The following is a 13,297-nucleotide window of genomic DNA, read 5'->3' as shown; positions in this document are numbered from 1 at the left end:
AACCAGGCAGACAGGCAGGCAGAGCAGCAAAGGGAACAATCGACAAAGTTGAGAGACCTGCTGAACAAGTGGCAGTGAGGCCGAGCTGGATCAGGGACCATACAAGAAAGTGATGTTTTAACTACTATGGGCCAAAACCAGTCTGTTAAACCTGTTCTCACAAATGCTCATCTGGACCAATTCTCTTTCTCTTAGACTTTTTGTGGCATTCAATACAATAGGTCACCTTTCATGGTAGTTAATCCTGGCACACTAAGCATCAGTAGCACTGGTCGACATTGGTTCCCAAACAATCTTATTAATGATCATTCTCTCCAAGCATGTGTATCTCAAACTCGTTATGAACACCTTAGCATCAAGACATCTTAGTCCTGGACCTGCTCTTTGTTTTTCCTCAAGAATTCCTTGGTTGTGACATATTTTTTGTTTTTAACTTTATCCTTTACCTAGGTATTGAAGCAACACAACCCTTCTTCTTCTTCCCACCTCTCTCGACCAACATGCTAATAAAGATCTCTACTGCCTGATAGGCACGAAAAATGATGACCTTTTTTCTCTCTCATGTTAAACTTCTCTTTTATTTCCATTCGTTCTATCACACTCTATACTCTTTAGACCCATAGTTTTTCCCAAACTCAATCATATAATACCCTGAGGCAAGGGACCTTAGTATGCGGTTGTATTGGAATTCAGTAATTTATCAATTCTTATGCATCAACATGCCCTGCTGAAAATCCAAGTTAAGTGGAGACTGCACTACAGTGGCTGCCTCCTAGTTGGATTCCATCAGTACTTCTTCTCCCCCGAACAATATAATGAATATTTCCACATACAAACACTAACCTCTCCAGATGCATATTAACCTCTCACTAACCAAATTGCTACCAACCAAACATTCGGGCACGGCATAACCTTGTCCTTGGGGCACTAAAAGGTATTTTACATCCTTCTCTCTCTCAAACTTTCTCATGATAAGCAGCACAGTACTCATGTTTTCCAGCCAACTGCAGTCTGCTATCCCTACCAAAAACACTCTCTGGTGCCACAACTAGAATGAAATCCCTCACATTTTGTGGATCTTCCATTAGAACTCTCTCTCTCTCTCGTAAACTATTCAGAGTATGTTTCTACCGTTCTGCTTGCAATCTTCATCAAAGCCAGACTCCCAGTCTTGAGAACAAGCATTGCTGCCAAGCCACCAGAGTTCAACCCATGCACTGTTATGTATACATGTAACATCTAACTTAAGTACATGGTTAAGCAACTTTTGTAAGTACAACAGATTGCAGCTATAAATTCATTCAGAAGTGGGCAGTGTGGCAAACAGTTGAATAACTCATATGAGCCTACATTTGCAAAGGACAGGGATGATATTCACAGGAGAGATATCTGTGATGCAAGGAAAAACCTAGCTTACGTACCTCCAGTTTAGCTGGTAGAGCAGGAACACTTTGTATCCATGACTGAACGGTAAGTGAGAGTTTCAGAAAGCTGAGATACCGTATTGGGCTGTACTTCGATAGTAATATGCTTGATGGAATTATATGTTATGATTTGAATCTTTCCCTAAGTAGAGCCTTGCTTAAGAGTAATCACCACCTTAACTCCTTACTTTTTTTTTCTTTTCTAATTGCTATTTCATCATTGTCTCAGATCTGAATCATCGCCATAATGAGTGGCAGCTTCTTGATCCAGGCATCTGTTAAGTATATACTGCTGGGGTGTGCACATTTTGGTCAGTACTCTAGATATGGCTTGGCTTTATTTTGCATGTACAGAAGGTGTTTTATCTCATACCTTACAGTTTGGATATCAATATGTCTTATGATCTACAATATATGTACCTGGAGCCGGTCTTTAATGTCTAGAATGGGTAGTATCACACGGTTTGATGAAAGTTCATCTGTGGTGGTTTCACCACATTCCGTTAATGACTCTGTGTTAATTCATTTGGGCCACTAATGAGCAAAGAATCTAGAAATGGATGAAGTTGAGAAGGATTGAGGGGTAGCTGATATTGCTGGTTGCCCAGTGGAACAACAATTGCTACCCTTGGTTTCAGAGATCTAGAGGGTGGTGACAAAAAGACAGTAAGGGTTCTCATAGAACCTTTCTCTTGCCGTTCATCTGAAAATAGCAGGCTGTCAAGGGTGAGAGTGCCATAAATGTTCAACTCTATGATGTTATGAGCAGTCAAAGGTATATGATTTCATTTTCCATATCGATGGCATAATCGACATCCACAAGGTAAATTTTAAATACTATATGAAGCACAATCATTTAACTGGTTTATTTCTATCTTTACTAAGGTAGCTTTAAGCAGCTGACAGACCCTCTGTCCTTATATGCTGACAACATGGGGCCTCCATTTTCTTTGTCTGACAGTAGTTTCTTCCACTTAATGTAGTAAAGTGGCTCAGATATCAAAAGAAATTGTGCTTTGTCTATAAGACAAAACTAGGACTAAACAAGTGTAAAGATCTAGCGCGGAATGTGGGAAAGATAGGGAGTGGCTCAAGGGCTAAGTATCTGCTGGAGAGATTTGTATATATCCTATGAGACTCATTGAGTACCGACTCAGCCTTTCATTAGTTTTAACTTTATTAAACATGTGAGTTTGAGAAACAATGACAGTCAGTCAAAAAAACTTTCTTTCGCCGATATAATAACGGCATGAAAAGTATTCTACAAACATACATTAAGCAATATTAAAAACATCACAAGTTAAAAACATCTGTCAGTATACAAAAATGTATAAAAGGCAGTTAAAAATATAAAATATAAGACAAGCTCAGTCTAAAAACCAGTAATTCATACATATGTAAACAGGATTTAATCATATTGGCCCTTATTTTGCTTATGGGGGTCAGACTAGGGAATTAGTCTCCTTCTCTTTATAGCAGATAAGTAAAATGAAGCCAAACAAAAACATACCAAGGGTTCCTGCAGTAGCTGGAGGTAATAGAGAGGGCTGGGAGGAATTGTCTGAAGTTTAATTTACACATAAGCGGGAGAATATATCTATTTCTTCGTTAGTATACAACTTGCAGAAGAATACAAAAAGCATGTCATTCTGAAGGGATCACATATCACATTGACAAAAAGGGAGGGCATCAATAGAATACGTTTTAGACGGATAGCCTATCATGAGCGCAGTATATTTTAATTGAAACCTCAGTAGTTGGAGGATTGTGACAAATGTCAAATAGGAGGTTGATGTATTATTTATGCTGGGCCTATATGATATTGTCTCACTGTATTCAAATTGCGGTTACGCTCACATCTCTTTTTACCAAAATGATCTAATAAACGGACCTTCAATTCTTTTTTAGATATTGTCATAAATAACTTCGGATCCTCATATAAATTAAGTAAGCCAATTGCCTGTGGGTTAATCTCAATATATTGTAACCATTTTATTTTACCTACACCATCTAAATTCAAACAATCCTTCAGGATGTCTCTGGTTAGGGTTAGCGTTTCTTTTCTCCAGACTGAATGCCACAGAAGGATTGGTGCAATCCAAATCTTATCTGTAATGTAAGGGGCATTCAGCTCAAAGTGACATTTATTAGAGGAACAAGATTGTGGAACACATATCAATCTTTTTAGAAAACTGTTCTCTATACACTGCAATTTTGATAAGTCAGATAAACCCCAGACAGCTTCCCCATAGGAGGTAACATATAATGTTTTTACCTCATAAATCTTTTTAATTGCTTCAATTGGTTTTGATCCGAGTTTTTTTACGAATCTAAAAAGCCCTCCAATACTTATTTCCATTATAATTCCTTTCATTAATCACCATATTTTACCAGGTGTTTTTAATATCAAACATGATCCTTAGGTAGTTAAATGAATCCACAACCTCAAGGTTTCGCCCTTTGATAAACATTCTGGGTTGTTTTTGTGGTCTTGTGCCTACCACAAGTACAAAAGACTTGGATTGGATTATCTTCAAGTCCAGATTACTCATGAATTTTACATAGTCCTCTATGAGTGTCTGCAGTGCATTGCCAGTTTATGCCAGTGGCACTGCGGCGTCTGCATAGAGGAGCATCGGGACGGAGAGGATTTAATGAAGGGGACATGTGTGGTAGCTCCTACCAGAGCTGATTCCATGGCGATGGTATATAATGCAAATAAGAAGGGGGCAAGAATGCACCCCTGCCTCACGCCACAGGTAATTCTAAAGTGTCTTGTGCATTCTCCCTCTTTCTCATAATGGACACAAGCCGTAGCATCGGAGTACATCTCATGAATAAAATTAATTATCTGGGTCTCAATTCCCATGGCCTCCATTATTACCCATAACTTAGAGTGTACCACGCAATCAAATGCAGCCGATAAATCCATAAAAGCCATATAAAGATGGCCATTCTTAGCCGCCGTATAATTTGCAATTGTCAAATTTAGGTTAAGGGACTGGCCAACAGTCCCCTTTCCTTTTCTAAAACTGTATTGGCTAGGAATTATTATATTCCTTTCATGAGTTCACTCCTCAATTCTATTAAGAAGTAGCCGACCCATTAAATAGCTGTGGTATCTAATAGGGATCTAGGCCTGTAGTTTTTCGGAACGGCCTTATCACCGTTTTTATGAATTGATATTATAACCGTCTTTTTCCAGGATACCAAAACACCTGTTCAGGCTATGGTATTAAAAACATTTTTAAGTAATGGGCTCCACAAGTGCTGGTTATCTAAAAAGAAATCTATCAGCACCCCATCAGGTCCAGGTGCGTTAGATCTGTTGGATTGGTTGAGAGCGTGTTTTAATTCTTCCAAATTAAAAGATATATTATCTCCGGTACTCCAAGGTGACAAATCTGCAGGTGGATCATTTACCTCCCCCATTTTCCCGAAGAGTCCTTCAAAATGCACTACCCATGCCTCCTCATCCACATGCGTATCTAGAGAAATCTCTTTCTCCTCTCTTAAAAAAGGGGCATTGATTCAGCTACAAAAATCCCTACTACTATTTAGCACTGGTGCTCTTTGTAACTTCTACCACGCCTCCTCCTTCAGCAAGTTTAATCTAGCTAGCCTCGCTTTTTTATATGACTGGCATAATGACTTCACTAAGTTAACATCTCTAGGTTTTGACCTCAAAGCGACATGGAAATTTTGGAAGTGCTTTTGCACACGCATCATCAAACCAGTAAACCTCCTTGCGATTCTTATGGTACATAGGGCAAGGCAGATTATCTTTAATTTCCACTAGGATCCACTCAAAGGCATTATGAGTTGTGTTTAGTTCTAAACAAGTTGTAATCTCCTACAGTTTTTTGCCAACAATTTGCCCAATGAACTTCGCAGTATCCACTTTTTTCCCATTTCAAGACAAACCCATTTATTCTTGCAATGAAGGGCTTCGGTAGTAAGTTGTTGGGTGGTTTCCACCTTTGTTCAAATGACATGTGATTGCAGCATGATCACTAAAGGCGTTAAAATGTGTCTTAATATGGGTAAAGCATGTTTAAATGGTTTCTGAGACCAAGATATAGTCAGGGGTTGAGTAATAGGAAAGAGGGGAAAAAGTAAAATCTAATTTGCCAGTTATAATATCATATGGGTTAATTATCTCACGGCTGTTGGCTATTAAAAGCCTTTTGAGAGTATTCCCATAATCATTGTGGCACAAATGAGGAAGGGGATCCCGATCAACATCAATCAGACCTCATGCAGTAGAGCTAACCCTATTACAACTCTGCGCATAGAAATCGCCCATCCATACAATATCACAAGATTTGTGGTATGCTTTCCCCAGATGGGCAATATCTGTTTCCAGGGGTTCCAAGATCGCTGCCCGATTAACTTCAAAGTTAATCATTATAGAAAATAATAAGGATCCAGTTCCGACCTTTATAGGCCTCACAGAGAAGGACATAGTGATAAGATGTTGTGTTTACAAATTTATTTATCTTTGCTTTAATCTAAGTGTATTGGCCACTAGTGTTAATATTCCTCCTGTAGAGCGATCAACATTAGAACGTATTGCGGGTGTCTGGAAAGATCGATACTGATCTAGGTAAATCTGATCAGTTTCCCAAAGGCATAGTATGTCATATTGGGTCACCAGAGTCAACCAATCAGAGTTACTCTTTTTCTGGTTCTATACCGCTATGTTCCATGTGATGACTTTTGCAAGTTCCAGGTCACTACCTACTTGGTCTACGCCCTGGCGTGAGGGGACCATATAGTTTTCTATGGACGATTTTACAGGGAATTTGGAGAAGCGTAAGCGAACCATATTGTTTTCTTTGCGTGAAATTGCAAGGGGTTTACCTAGTCAATTGCATGCATCCATTCTCCCTGTAAAGCAGATCTATTACTGAGGGATACAGGAACACTTATTTGGGGGGAATACATATTAAGTGGGGGGCAATAAAAATAAGGAACATTCACCTTAGGCTGTGCAGTTAGAGATGACCTAGGAGGTTTATATAAGAAACCTAACGGGAGGGCGCAAATCTCAGTGTCAAAAGATGGAATATTTGGCAGTAATCTCAACAAGTCGCCTTCTTGTCGCTCCCTCCTATGACTTTTGGCGCAGATCCCACCCAATTCACTCTTGTAGCCATAATGAGATGTTGGTATAAGTTAAACCTGCCCTTCGAAAATTTAAAGAACCAGTGTAAATCTTTATGCATTAACTGCTCAGTGGATTCCTGTTGATCGGGTTTTAATTCTGGGATGTTGGTTGGAATGATAACAAAGGGGCAGATCTGATCTCTCTCTTTGTTTAAATACCTGCTCCTCTTGGAGATTTACGTGCCCTTGGTCAGAATCATCAGTACCCTTTCCGCCTGACCACTCAAAATTTGCAATTGGAGCAGTGCCAATATCCACCCTCCCCATTTGGGACCTCTCTGATGTTAGGGTGGGACAGGTTTTTAGAGGCTTGTGAACCAATGAGGAATTCCTTTGTGCACCCCCAATCAAATTATAGGTTTTCTCTCTAGGCCGGTCAGCCATATGGGTTAATTATCTCACGGCTGTTGGCTATTAAAAGCCTTTTGAGAGTATTCCCATAATCATTGTGGCACAAATGAGGAAGGGGATCCCGATCAACATCAATCAGACCTCATGCAGTAGAGCTAACCCTATTACAACTCTGCGCATAGAAATCGCCCATCCATACAATATCACAAGATTTGTGGTATGCTTTCCCCAGATGGGCAATATCTGTTTCCAGGGGTTCCAAGATCGCTGCCCGATTAACTTCAAAGTTAATCATTATAGAAAATAATAAGGATCCAGTTCCGACCTTTATAGGCCTCACAGAGAAGGACATAGTGATAAGATGTTGTGTTTACAAATTTATTTATCTTTGCTTTAATCTAAGTGTATTGGCCACTAGTGTTACTATTCCTCCTGTAGAGCGATCAACATTAGAACGTATTGCGGGTGTCTGGAAAGATCGATACTGATCTAGGTAAATCTGATCAGTTTCCCAAAGGCATAGTATGTCATATTGGGTCACCAGAGTCAACCAATCAGAGTTACTCTTTTTCTGGTTCTATACCGCTATGTTCCATGTGATGACTTTTGCAAGTTCCAGGTCACTACCTACTTGGTCTACGCCCTGGCGTGAGGGGACCATATAGTTTTCTATGGACGATTTTACAGGGAATTTGGAGAAGCGTAAGCGAACCATATTGTTTTCTTTGCGTGAAATTGCAAGGGGTTTACCTAGTCAATTGCATGCATCCATTCTCCCTGTAAAGCAGATCTATTACTGAGGGATACAGGAACACTTATTTGGGGGGAATACATATTAAGTGGGGGGCAATAAAAATAAGGAACATTCACCTTAGGCTGTGCAGTTAGAGATGACCTAGGAGGTTTATATAAGAAACCTAACGGGAGGGCGCAAATCTCAGTGTCAAAAGATGGAATATTTGGCAGTAATCTCAACAAGTCGCCTTCTTGTCGCTCCCTCCTATGACTTTTGGCGCAGATCCCACCCAATTCACTCTTGTAGCCATAATGAGATGTTGGTATAAGTTAAACCTGCCCTTCGAAAATTTAAAGAACCAGTGTAAATCTTTATGCATTAACTGCTCAGTGGATTCCTGTTGATCGGGTTTTAATTCTGGGATGTTGGTTGGAATGATAACAAAGGGGCAGATCTGATCTCTCTCTTTGTTTAAATACCTGCTCCTCTTGGAGATTTACGTGCCCTTGGTCAGAATCATCAGTACCCTTTCCGCCTGACCACTCAAAATTTGCAATTGGAGCAGTGCCAATATCCACCCTCCCCATTTGGGACCTCTCTGATGTTAGGGTGGGACAGGTTTTTAGAGGCTTGTGAACCAATGAGGAATTCCTTTGTGCACCCCCAATCAAATTATAGGTTTTCTCTCTAGGCCGGTCAGCCACATTTCCAGAAAACAGTATTAATGCAGGCTTCTGAAACAACAGAGTTGGGGCAGTAGGACAGTCCAAACGGGCAGATGGTAATTGAGCGCCTGAGCTCATTTCCCCCCTCCCAAACCGGTAGCAGTGGCTCTGTTACAAAACAAACTCAAGGTATCCTCTATTTGAACAGCCTGCTAAGAAGCAATTGGAGAAGCTTTGAAAGAGTTTGTTCCAATTTCTGGCATAGGGCATCAATGGCTGGCGGTGAAACTGCACTCAGAGCAGTTGACGAGTGGGTATCTACGAGTATAACCAGATGAGAGTTTTTAAAGGTTTTGCAGGCTTAGGTATAGCTGTTTTCTTAACCCTTCCTCGTTTCCTTTTGCCTGGGGGTTCCATCACTGGACTGCCTTCAGTTTCATGATCTTTAACTATATCAGGTGAGGCCGGAGTACTAGACTCTATGTTATGATTTAGCACAACTCGTAGAGTGCCCACTTCGTTTAAGTCCGGGACAGATCTTACCTACTCCAATGAGACGCATCGCTCCATCAGCTCTATTTCTTTAGAGAGCACATCAGCCACCCTCAATAGGAAAGAGTCCAGTGTTTTTATAATTTCACCACCTGTTTCTGTAGTTTTTATTTTCCGCTTGGTCATTTCAGTGAAAAGGGGTACACTATAGCCAAAATACCAGCTGTTAAGGGGGTGGCCCACCCCAGCCTCTTCCGGTAGTTGATGGGCGTGGACAGGCCTGCCCTTGGCCCAGGCCGGCGTCGCGCTTAAATGTTCTTTATCAGGTGTGGTGGATTGCGGGAATTGCAGTCCCCCAGCAGTGCGCAGGAATTCACAGCCCGGCCCTTCCCTCTCAGGCTCAGATTCTGGTAAACATGCGACTACATACATCATGGGTCAGCATTGCGCTTAAATGTGTGTTATCAGTAGGCCTGGGCCAAAATTCCGTTTCGTTCGCGGAAATTGCAATAATTTGGCATTTTCGCGTTCCGCGGAAAGCGCGAAAATGTCAAAATTTCCGCATTCCGCAGCTTAGCGATAATTTGTTTCTTGCTCGCGCTGTAAAATAATACATTCTCACCTGAATCCCCGCGTTCGCTGACAAGTTTTCCCGATCCGGTCGCGTTCTCCACGAGATGTTGGATTGTTGGTAGCCATTTGCGCTGTCTCGCGACAGTTCGCGCCCGCAGTAACGTCATGCATCGCGCGATCACGTCTTTCTTCGCGCGATCATGCACCGCGAGACAAGTGAAAACAAGATGGCCACGCCCGCGAGCAACCGCATGGGTAAGTTAGCGAGCCGCGACCACACAGAAAATACCGCGAACGGGCGCGAAAAAAACATCCGCATCTTCGCGATATTTCCGCGTGGTTGCGGAGATTTTTAACATTTTCGCGATAATTTGTGAAAGTGAATTTCGCAAATTCCTCCCACCCTTAGTTATCATATGCAGTGGATGGGAGTTATTGCAGTCCCCCAGCAGCGCGAATGAATTCACAGCACGGCTCTCCCCTCTCAGGCTCAGATTCAGGTAAACATGCAGCTAAATACGCCGCGGGCCGGCGTCGCATGCATTATCAGGTGCAGTGGATGGTGGGAATTGCAGTCCCCCAGCGGTGTGCAGGAATTCACAGCACAGCTCCCCCCTCTCAGGCTCAGATTATATGACAGACATTATTAAAAAAATAAGCAACAGAGCACTTTATTGCATGCAGTATTGACAACAAGTGTTAGGAATGTGGCTGTTTATATGAAGTACTTCCATTTCCCGTATTCCTATATTTCAAAATTTAAAATCATCAAATAAAGAAGAATACTGGTCATAAGTGTGTGGAATGAATACATTGACCTCATTGAAACAAAAAGGATCGCATATGCTCACTAAAAACAAGCCGTGGTAGGTTTCCCTTTGCAAAGGGTCTCCATTGAGGTTCAGGAGGTCTGTATGCCTGTCAAATTATCACAGTCGGAGCAAATGTTTTCAATTTATATTGACTATATGTAAATGTATCTTGTGGGAGTAAACTGAAAAAATTAAAGATATTTAGATCATGGACCTACAAGGGAAACATAAAAAAGTTTCAATACCTAAGATGAATTAAGAGAATTTTGAAGCAAAGCTAAGCTTTTATGAGTTAACCTGAAGTCATAAATCATAGACGGTTACGACAAGGTTGTGTTTGATGAGGAAAAATCCAGTCTGAGGAGTTTAATGGAAGACAATCTAGGCATCCAGAAATCAAGCCTCTGTTGATGATGTGGCACTCATCAACAGGTAGCTCACAAAGGAGAACAAAGAAGCAGTCTAGAGCCAGAAGTGGCAAAAATACCCTCAGCCCAAATCACAAAAAAGTTTGCACATGTAAATTCGGCAAATAGCCTTTTTTAGGAGTACAAAACCACTTTTGGATTTCACCAAAGATGGTTTTGCACATGTAAAGCAATAACTCACTTGAACAATTTCTTGTTAGTATATCTATTCCTTATGCGGAGTAGTAGTCTAGCTCTGGAATTCCCTGTGGGTTCATGCCATTACCTGTGCCCTACACTTGGTGCTTGAGGAACGTACTCCTCGCAATGGACGGTCAAGAGATTAATCTCTTTACATAGTAGAAAAGCAAATGGAATACACCCAAAATGTGCAGGGAGAGTGGCTTCACCCATAGTGAAAAGTGAAAAATGAATTTGCAAGTTTGTTCATGCTTATTCTGTACGACACAATATATGTGCATATTTGGTTCTGTTAAAATGACGTCTGCAAAAGTATTCCTGGAAATCTGTGACTGTCACATATGCCCATGCATCACTTGACACACGTTTGTGAATTCCTAAAGTGAGTGGATCTACACCAATTAGGGATCTTAAACCTCTGAGTGTGGATATTCTCATGCCCACTGTGTTGTAAAATGAATATCAACAACTGGTACTCCTGATGGCACATAATTGAAGTTCATATGTAAAATATGGAAATAGAAACATAGAAAACTATGGTGAAGTGCAAACAATATGACCTAATACGAATGATGACACTAACTACTAAAAAAAGAAATGCAAAGTACTAGGTGGAAGCCAGAAAGTTAGTGAACTGGAAGATATTTCCAATTAAGCTTGGATCATTTAAAAAGAAGGATTCCAATTCCTAATGATTTCAATTTGACTTACTCGTCTGGTACTCCTGGCTTACTTTTGAATCCCGAGAGTCAGACTAGTGTACTCCTTGTTTGCTTTCTCTAGGACTCCTGGTCTACTCTTGAAATTCAGGAGTAAGGTAGGTGTACCACAAGATTAAGCACACCAACTCAATGCAAATGTTTATTAATAAGGTTCATAGAATCAATTTCTCTTAAAGAGATTGGCAAGAAATTCAACACCATCCGTCTATGCCGAGAAGGAGTGCTCCTGAAAAACCTTCACTTTGGAACCTCAAACTTTGAGATATTATCACTTTCATACTCACACTGAAATTTAGGTTTTCAGGTGCGTAGGATGTAATCCCAATCATCCTCCTAAGAAAACTAAGTGTGCTACCTTTAACTTCAATCTGACTTGTGGAAATCAAATTACTTTGGAAATGCAAGCCAACCTTTATTTATCCTTTCTCATTGCCTTAAGGTGTTGCTTCACACACAAAGCAAATGAAGACCTTGGACACAATCTTGAGAATACAATCATGTAAATGACTGACACGACCTTGCCGACATAGGTGTAGATTGAAAAAATCACTAACCTATTATGACAACTCGAATGTACGATTTACATTTTTTTGGTGCAAGTATGAGTCAGATCTTTTTTTTGTGTTGCTAATATGTGCATTTGTTTCCAAACAGTTAATGAATACGGGGATTCACCAATAAACTGTAGATTTGCCCAAATTCTAGCAGTACATGTGCAGGCACAAATCAGCATGCTAGCTTGGTTGACTGAAACCTCTGCAGAGATTTCTGCAAAGAAAAGATAGGTCTCCAGCCAAAGGGTTGTGATTGGAATTTTGTGGGACATGGATAGTTCGAACATAGTACTACTCTATTTATTACAAAACGCAGTTTTTGAAATGGGCCCACAGATTATTCCTCCATAGATACATTTCCTGTGGACAACCCACAACTGAAAATTGAGGAGAGAATACAGTGAATTCCCTGGTTTAATGTGTCTTATTCCCAGTCTCAGTCAGCCACATTTATCACTGTCTTTATTGCCCATCTTCCTTTACCCTGACTCTATTCTTCAGTCCTACTTCCATTGTCCTTGGTAACCATCTCCCTTTGCCTATGTTCTCTTACATGTCTCATGTGTACCTCACTCTTCTCTCACTATCTTTTATCTTATCAGCTCGCTATTGCAGTTTTAGAGTCACCCTTCCATAACCTCTCCCTAAAGAGTAGCTGATAATGTAAGTGAGGAATCAGCACCTTACACACAACAACCTAAACAGTGGAGCTCTCGCTCATGTGGTGGAGGGCATCATGTAGGAGACAAGCATTACTGCCACAGACCCACATTAGCATAGCAAGGCACTATCCCTGCATGTTCTATTTTACGTGTGTGTTTTATGAGCATTTCCCTACATGTTGCACCCAGTTAGCTCCACTGGGTATTTCCTTGACTCACACACCATCCATCAGTGGGGTTAGAGTGGTCTTGCCAGGGGAGAATGCATGAATACTACAGGCATCCATCAGCCATCAAGAAGATTTGTCATAGGAGGAGGATTGCATGCCACATATAAAACCTAACAACCAGGCCAGAAGAACGCACAATACTTCTTATCCACAACCCCTGCCATTGATCTTTCAAAGTAAAACCCACCAGATCTGCTGAACCCAATATTTGTATTGTTTGTATCAAAAACTCTAAAGACGATTGATGTAAGCTATTTTGGCTTTGCCACATTACTGCCTTTCCTAACATTGACACTCCA

Source organism: Triturus cristatus, chromosome 12 (genome assembly GCF_964204655.1).
Source record: "Triturus cristatus chromosome 12, aTriCri1.1, whole genome shotgun sequence".
Lineage (NCBI taxonomy): Eukaryota > Metazoa > Chordata > Amphibia > Caudata > Salamandridae > Triturus > Triturus cristatus.
The sequence above is the reverse complement of the archived record's forward strand: the minus strand, read 5'-3'. Positions refer to the sequence as shown.